Source organism: Oncorhynchus mykiss, chromosome 2 (assembly GCF_013265735.2).
Source record: "Oncorhynchus mykiss isolate Arlee chromosome 2, USDA_OmykA_1.1, whole genome shotgun sequence".
NCBI classification, from domain to species: domain Eukaryota; kingdom Metazoa; phylum Chordata; class Actinopteri; order Salmoniformes; family Salmonidae; genus Oncorhynchus; species Oncorhynchus mykiss.
This window is the reverse complement of record NC_048566.1, coordinates 95,433,262-95,441,631: the sequence shown is the minus strand read 5'-3', so window position 1 is coordinate 95,441,631 and position 8,370 is coordinate 95,433,262.

Genomic DNA, 8,370 nt, shown 5'->3' with positions numbered 1-8,370 from the left:
CACCAACCAAGGAGGGCCTACAGCAGCACCTAGATCTTATGCACAGATTCTGTCAGACCTGGGCCCTGACAGTAAATCTCAGTAAGACCAAATGGTTTTCCAAAAAAGGTCCAGTCACCAGGACCACAAATACAAATTCCATCTAGACACTGTTGCCCTAGAGCACACAAAAAACTATACATACCTTGGCCTAAACATCAGCGCCACAGGTAACTTCCACAAAGCTGTGAACGATCTGAGAGACAAGGCAAGAAGGGCATTCTATGCCATCAAAAGAAACATAAATTTCAACATACCAATTAGGATTTGGCTAAAAATACTTGAATCAGTCATAGAGCCCATTGCCCTTTATGGTTGTGAGGTCTGGGGTCCACTCACCAACCAAGACTTCACAAAATGGGACAAACACCAAATTGAGACTCTGCACGCAGAATTCTGCAAAAATATCCTCCGTGTACAACGTAGAACACCAAATAATGCATGCAGAGCAGAATTAGGCCGATACCCACTAATTATCAAAATCCAGAAAAGAGCCGTTAAATTCTACAACCACCTAAAAGGAAGTGATTCACAAACCTTCCATAACAAAGCCATCACCTACAGAGAGATGAACCTGGAGAAGAGTCCCCTAAGCAAGCTGGTCCTGGGGCTCTGTTCACAAACACAAACACACCCTACAGAGCCCCAGGACAACAGCACAATTATACCCAACCAAATCATGAGAAAACAAAAAGATAATTACTTGACACATTGGAAAGAATTAACAAAAAAACAGAGCAAACTAGAATGCTATTTGGCCCTAAACAGAGAGTACACAGCGGCAGAATACCTGACCACTGTGACTGACCCAAAATTAAGGAAAGCTTTGACTATGTACAGACTCAGTGAGCATAGCCTTGCTATTGAGAAAGGCCGCCGTAGGCAGACATGGCTCTCACGAGAAGACAGGCTATGTGCTCACTGCCCACAAAATGAGGTGGAAACTGAGCTGCACTTCCTAACCTCGTGCCCAATGTATGACCATATTAGAGAGACATATTTCCCTCAGATTACACAGATCCACAAAGAATTCGAAAACAAATCCAAATTTGAAAAACTCCCATATCTACTGGGTGAAATTCCACAGTGTGCCATCACAGCAGCGAGATTTGTGACCTGTTGCCACAAGAAAAGGGCAACCAGTGAAGAACAAACACCATTGTAAATACAACCCATATTTATGTTTATCTATTTCCTCTTTTGTATTTTAACTATGTGCACATTGTTATAACGCTGTATGTAGACATAGTATGACATTTTAAATGTCTCTATTCCTTTGGAGAGAGAGAGAGAGAGAGAGAGAGAGAGAGAGAGAGAGAGAGAGACTGGGTAGCTTTCACCGGAGAGGGAGGAGAGGCTAGGGCCTCACATACATGTAGATTCAATAGCGAGCACCGACACACACTTAGGGCCTGAGTGACACCAGGGAGACAGGACGTGGTCACACATACACACATGAATAAATAGTGGGGCAAAAAATAATTTTGTCAGCCACCAATTGTGCAAGTTCTCCCACTTAAAAAGATGAGAGAGGCCTGTAATTTCCATCATAGGTACACTTCAACTATGACAGAGAAAATGAGAAAAAAAATCCAGAAAATCACATTTTAGGATTTTTTTGTGAATTTATTTGCAAATTATGGTGGAAAATAAGTATTTGGTCAATTTCAAACGTTTATCTCAATACTTATACTTATATACCCTTTGTTGCCAATGACAGAGGTCAAACGTTTTCTGTAAGTCTTCACAAGGTTTTCACACGCTGTTGCTGGTATTTTGACCCATTCCTCCATTCAGATCTCCTCTAGAGCAGTGATGTTTTGGGGCTGTTGCTGGGCAACACGGACATTCAACTCCCTCCAAAGATTTTCTATGGGGTTGAGATCTGGAGACTGGCTAAGCCACTCCAGGACCTTGAAATGCTTCTTACGAAGCCACTCCTTCGTTGCCCGGGCGGTGTGTTTGGGATCATTGTCATGCTGAAAGACCCAGAAACAATTTTGTTTCTGGTGTCCTTTGACAGCTCTTTGGTCTTGGCCATAGTGGAGTTTGGAGTGTGACTGTTTGAGGTTGTGGACAGGTGTCTTTTATACTGATAACAAGTTCAAACAGGTGCCATTAATACAGGTAATGAGTGGAGGACAGAGGAGCCTCTTAAAGAAGAAGTTACAGGTCTCTGAGAGCCAGAAATCTTGCTTGTTTGTAGGTGACCAAATACTTATTTTCCACCACAATTTGCAAATAAATTCACAAAAAATCCTACAATGTGAATTTCTGCATTTTTTTAAGTGGGAGAACTTGCACAATTGGTGGCTGACTAAATACTTTTTTGCCCCACTGTATCTGAGCTTCAGGACGAGGGATTCTAAAGTCCTACAGTAGTCATGTGCTGAGGAATATCTTCAGACAGACACAGAGACAGAGCAGAGATGGGCTACTGACACTAAATTCTGTCTTTACATTTGTTTTTTAGGAATGTCTGTCCTTGAGCTTTTCTTCTCTGTTAATGTTCTGTACTGTCATGTTTTGTGTGGACCCCAGGAAGAGTAGCTGCTGCTTTCGTAACAGTTGATTGGGATCCTAATAAAATACCAACAAAAAAAGAGCACAGTTTGGTCCAACAGCCCAATTCAGATTAAAGATAACATTTATACAGAGAGACCAGGAATCAGGAAGTCAATAAAATACACACAAAAAAAGGTTGACTCCCCTCCCAATTAATCTGCATGATTCAAAACGTCACTTCTAGTCTTACAAGCACATTCTGTCTAATCTCCACTTAGAATAGGCTGGATTGTGGATTGAGATTGTGGATAGTCTGCTAAACATTTGCCCTCTTGCTCTTGTTTTTGTTGATGAAGAAAATGATGGGATTTGACTAAGAGGATTATGATGACAGCCTGATGAGACACAGCTGGGGCAGACAAAACAACTATCGTCCTCCTCCTATCACGCAGACAGTCAGGAAAACAGGCACGTAATACGCACACACACACACACACACACACACACACACACACACACACACACACACACACACACACTTAGGCGGCATGCACGCATGCATGTCATAGGCAGGCAGACACACACACACACGGTCACACACACACTAACTGTAATATTAGAACCAGAGACAAACTGCATCACGCAGCGCTTCCCCAAATAATGCTTATTACTCCAGGTTCATCATCCTACTCAAATGAACCAGAAGATATAATTCATGTTTGTTTTTGTGGGTTGTGGCTATTTAACATGGTATAAAATAGTATCATTATTTACCCAGTGAGGCTCCCTCTTCCTTTCCCTTCCTCCCCACTTCCTTCCCCTTCCTCCCCCTTCCTTCCCGTTCCTCCCCCTTCTTCCCCTTCCTCCCCTTCTTCCCCTTTCCCTTCCTTCCCCCTTCCTTTCCCTTTTCCCCCTTCCTCCCCCTTCTGTCCAAGTACTGTCCACTCTGGGATTGGCGTGTGTCAAAGCCGAGTTTGTCCGTTCAATCAATTTCCCAGGGGCCATAGGTGCAATTGACTGCACGCATATTGCCTTACACACACCATCTGTAGATGAACATGTTAACAGGACGAATTTCCATTCATTGAATGTTCAGATCATCTCTGATGCCCGTATGCAACTACTCAATGTATGCTCCAAGTGGCCAGGGTCTACACACGGTGACTCATTCATTCTGCGTCACAGCAGAGTAGGCCTGCGTCTAGAAGCTGATGAGAGTGGAGGCAGGTGGCTTCTCTTTAGGCCTGCGTCTAGAATCTGATGAGAGTGGAGGCAGGTGGCTTCTCTTTAGGCCTGCGTCTAGAAGCTGATGAGAGTGGAGGCAGGTGGCTTCTCTTTAGGCCTGCGTCTAGAAGCTGATGAGAGTGGAGGCAGGTGGCTTCTCTTTAGGCCTGCGTCTAGAAGCTGATGAGAGTGGAGGCAGGTGGCTTCTCTTTAGGCCTGCGTCTAGAAGCTGATGAGAGTGGAGGCAGGTGGCTTCTCTTTAGGCCTGCGTCTAGAAGCTGATGAGAGTGGAGGCAGGTGGCTTCTCTTTAGGCCTGCGTCTAGAAGCTGATGAGAGTGGAGGCAGGTGGCTTCTCTTTAGGCCTGCGTCTAGAAGCTGATGAGAGTGGAGGCAGGTGGCTTCTCTTTAGGCCTGCGTCTAGAAGCTGATGAGAGTGGAGGCAGGTGGCTTCTCTTTAGGCCTGTGTCTAGAAGCTGATGAGAGTGGAGGCAGGTGGCTTCTCTTTAGGCCTGCGTCTAGAAGCTGATGAGAGTGGAGACAGGTGGCTTCTCAGTGAGTTATTTTGTTGTTGTTGTTTCAGTGTATAACGTAACACAACGGTTTTACCCTATTAGGTGACCGGGGCTATCCACTGAAAACGTGGCTTCTCACTCCCTTTGCAGATCCTGGAACAACAGAGGAAATGCACTACAATTTGACACACGGCAGAACAAGGTTGGTTGTGGAGCGTACCCTCGGACTGCTGAAAGGCAGGTGGCGTTGCCTTGATGCATCAGGTGGGAAACTCCTCTACAAGCCAGAGAAGGTAACTTCATTTAATAAAAATACAAAACTTTAATTTTGTTTTAACATGGATCAACTTAAAACAACATATACCAGCATTTTATATTTAGCATTTTATTGAAATTCCACACCCAAAGGTTCTGGCCAAATAGCTGAAAACAGATTTTAATTTGGTGCTACGGTTTCTGAGGTTACTGAAGCTTGTTCATTTTGTAGCAATGCTAGTATAAATGAATGGAATCGGCTGATTCCTATCGTTTCCACTAGCATTGCAGCAAAATGCAAACAGATTTCAAGGGAACATCTCAGTAATGCAAGTTTTTTTTTCAAGAACATTGAGGTGTGCAATTTCATACCTAAATTTAAAATGTTGGCTTGTTTTAAGAATGAATGGTTTCTCTCCCCCAATCAAAGGTGACATGCATAATACTGGCATGTGGTGTGCTCCACAACATAGCCCTGAGGCATGGTATTGATATGGATGCGGAGAATGGACCCCCAAGAGCCTCCTAACCATCCACCCAAAGGAGCACCTGCCCCAGCTGATGCAGTGAGAAGGAGGTGGCAGCTCATACAGAGTTTGGTGGTAAGAAACAGAATGCCAGACAATATACAAAGCATAGGTTTTTTTATTCGCGTTGTGGAAAACGTTCAACAATTGCATTATGTAAATTAATCAAAACCCTGCGTATTCTTTTGAGTTCGTCACAATCTGCCCAACCAATGTGTTCAACTCGTTCTGGGTTTGCAGGACTGAGGCGGTCAACACGCAAAATGTAGACGTGGACACAGGTGGACCCTCAACACCTGTGGCCAAAACATCCCCCTCACGGACTTCATCTCAGTGCACGGACGCAGAGGTGGATGGACCCTCGACACCTGTGGCCAAAACATCCCCCTCACGGACTTCATCCCAGTGCACGGACGCAGAGGTGGACGGACCCTCGACACCTGTGGCCAAAACATCCCCCTCACGGACTTCATCCCAGTGCACGGACGCAGAGGTGGACGGACTCTCGACACCTGTGGCCAAAACATCCCCCTCACGGACTTCATCCCAGTGCACGGACGCAGAGGTGGACGGACCCTCGACACCTGTGGCCAAAACATCCCCCTCACGGACTTCATCCCAGTGCACGGACGCAGAGGTGGACGGACCCTCGACACCTGTGGCCAAAACATCCCCCTCACGGACTTCATCCCAGTGCACGGACGCAGAGGTGGACGGACCCTCGACACCTGTGGCCAAAACATCCCCCTCACGGACTTCATCCCAGTGCACGGACGCAGAGGTGGACGGACCCTCGACACCTGTGGCCAAAACATCCCCCTCACGGACTTCATCCCAGTGCACGGACGCAGAGGTGGATGGACCCTCAACACCTGTGGCCAAACCGTCCCCCTCACTCCTTGCACCTGCTGATTTGGGAGCCGCACCCTGTTTGTAGGGCGCACAGGCTGCAACGCAGCTTCCCTTGGTGAAGGGGGCACCCTCAACCAGCTCAACCAGCTTCATGAGGTAGTCACCTGGAATGCATTTCAATTAACAGGTGTGCCTTGTTAAAAGTACATTTAATGCATTTGAGCCAATCAGTTGTGTTGTGACAAGATAGGCGTGGTATACAGAAGATAGCCCTATTTGGTAAAAGACCAAGTTGATATTATGGCAAGAACAGCTCAAATAAGCAAAGAGAAATGACAGTCCATCAATACTTTAAAACATAAAGGTCAGAATGTTTCTTCAAGTGCAGTCGCAAAAACTATCAAGCGCTAAGATGAAACTGGCTCTCATGAGGACCGCCACAGGAAAGGAAGACCCAGAGTCACCTCTGCTGCAGAGGATAAGTACATTAGAGTTACCAGCCTCAAGAGTTCAGCCCAAATAAATGCTTCACAGAGTTCAAGTAAGAGACATATCTCAACATCAACTGTTCAGAGGACACTGCGTGAATCGAATTGCTGCAAAGAAACCTCTACTAAAGCACACCAATAATAAGAAGAGACTTGCTTGGGCCAAGAAACACTTGCAATGGACATTAGACTGGTGGAAATCTGTCCTTTGGTTTGATGAGTCCAAATTTGAGACTTTTAGTTCCAACCGCTGTGTCTGTGTGAGACGCAGAGTAGATGAACGGATGATCTCCGCATGTGTGGTTCCCACCGTGAAGCATGGAGGAGGAGATGTGATGGTGCGGGGGTACTTTACTGGTAACACTGTCTGTGATTTATTTATAATTCAAGGCACACTTAACCAGCATGGCTACCACAGCATTCTGCAGCAATACCTACCATCTGGTTTGTGCTTAGTGGGACTATCATTTGTTTTCAACAGGATAATGACCCAAAACACACCTTCAGGCTATGTAAGGGCTATTTCACCAAGGAGAATGATGGAGTGCTGTATCAGATGACCTGCCCTCCACAATCACTTGACCTCAACCCAATTGGGATGGTTTGGGATGAGTTGTCCCACAGAGTGAAGGAAAAGCAGCCAACAAGTGCTCAGCAAATGTGGGAACTCCTTCAAGACTGTTGGAAAAGCATTCCTCATGAAGTTGGTTGAGAGAATGCCAAGAGCGTGCAAAGCTGTCATCAAGGCAAAGGGTGGCAACTTTAAAGAATCGAACATATATTTTCATTTGTTTAACACTTTTTTGGTTACTACATGATTCCATATTTGTTATTTCATAGTTTTGATGTCTTCACTATTATTCTACAATGCAGAAAATTGTAAAATAAAGAAAAACCCTTGAATGAGTAGGTGTATCCAAACTATTGATTGGCACTATGCATTGCTACCATCTCTGTGTGTATTACTAACCTATGCTTTTCTTTGGAGTTGATTATCAGGTGGATGGAAATTGTTATTGTGTCTAGGTGATTGGTGCATCTTGATTGTTGTTCCTCTCATCTCTGGTCCCAAGAGTTCTTCATCTCTCTCCCTCTGTCTCCTCCTCCATCTCACCATCCATCTATCGCCTGATGATGATGATGATGATGATGTCCACTATGGGAGGGTTATGATGATGATGTGATGACTGCTGTGGAGGGCTATGATGTTGATGATGATGATGATGATGATGATGATGTGATGTCTGCTGTGTCCACTATGCATAAAATGGTTGGACTTAATTTGCACAGAGGACCTCGTGAGCACATAGCGTAGCAGAGCGAAATCCGACCAGACAACATAACATGGTTCTGTAACAGGCCTTAAATCTGCATGGAGATGTAATATCCATAATAGGCAACTACATTATTAAGAATTCTTCAGAACACGTTTTGGAGTGTACATGTTTGTGGTATATATTCAGAAATCTAATGAGACCCATTGTGTGTGTGTGTGTGTGTATGTGTGTGTGTGCGTGTTTGTGTGTGTGTGTGTGTGTGTGTGCGTGTGTGTGTGTGTGTGTGTGTGTGTGTGTGTGTGTGTGTGTGTGTGTGTGTGTGTGTGTGTGTGTGTGTGTGTGTGTGTGTGTGTGTGTGTGTGTGTGTCTATGAGGACCAGTGGTTTGAGGATGCTAGAGATGATTTAAATTCACCACAAATGCACAAACTACTGAGTTGCCAAAACATGTTGTAATTCTTTCTTATCTCCCTCCATCTCTCTTCTGTGAAGACAGTTCGGTGTTCAATCAGCAGACTCAAAAGGACCGTTCTGCAATCCAGCCATATCATGAGCAGCCAATGAAAGACACACGATTGTGAAGCCCAGAGCCGACAGCTACCTAGTTGATCCAAAAACACAATACAAAAGAAATCATTCTAATGACAGATCACACCCAAACCACCACCATAGAATAAAGCTTCTAGTACGT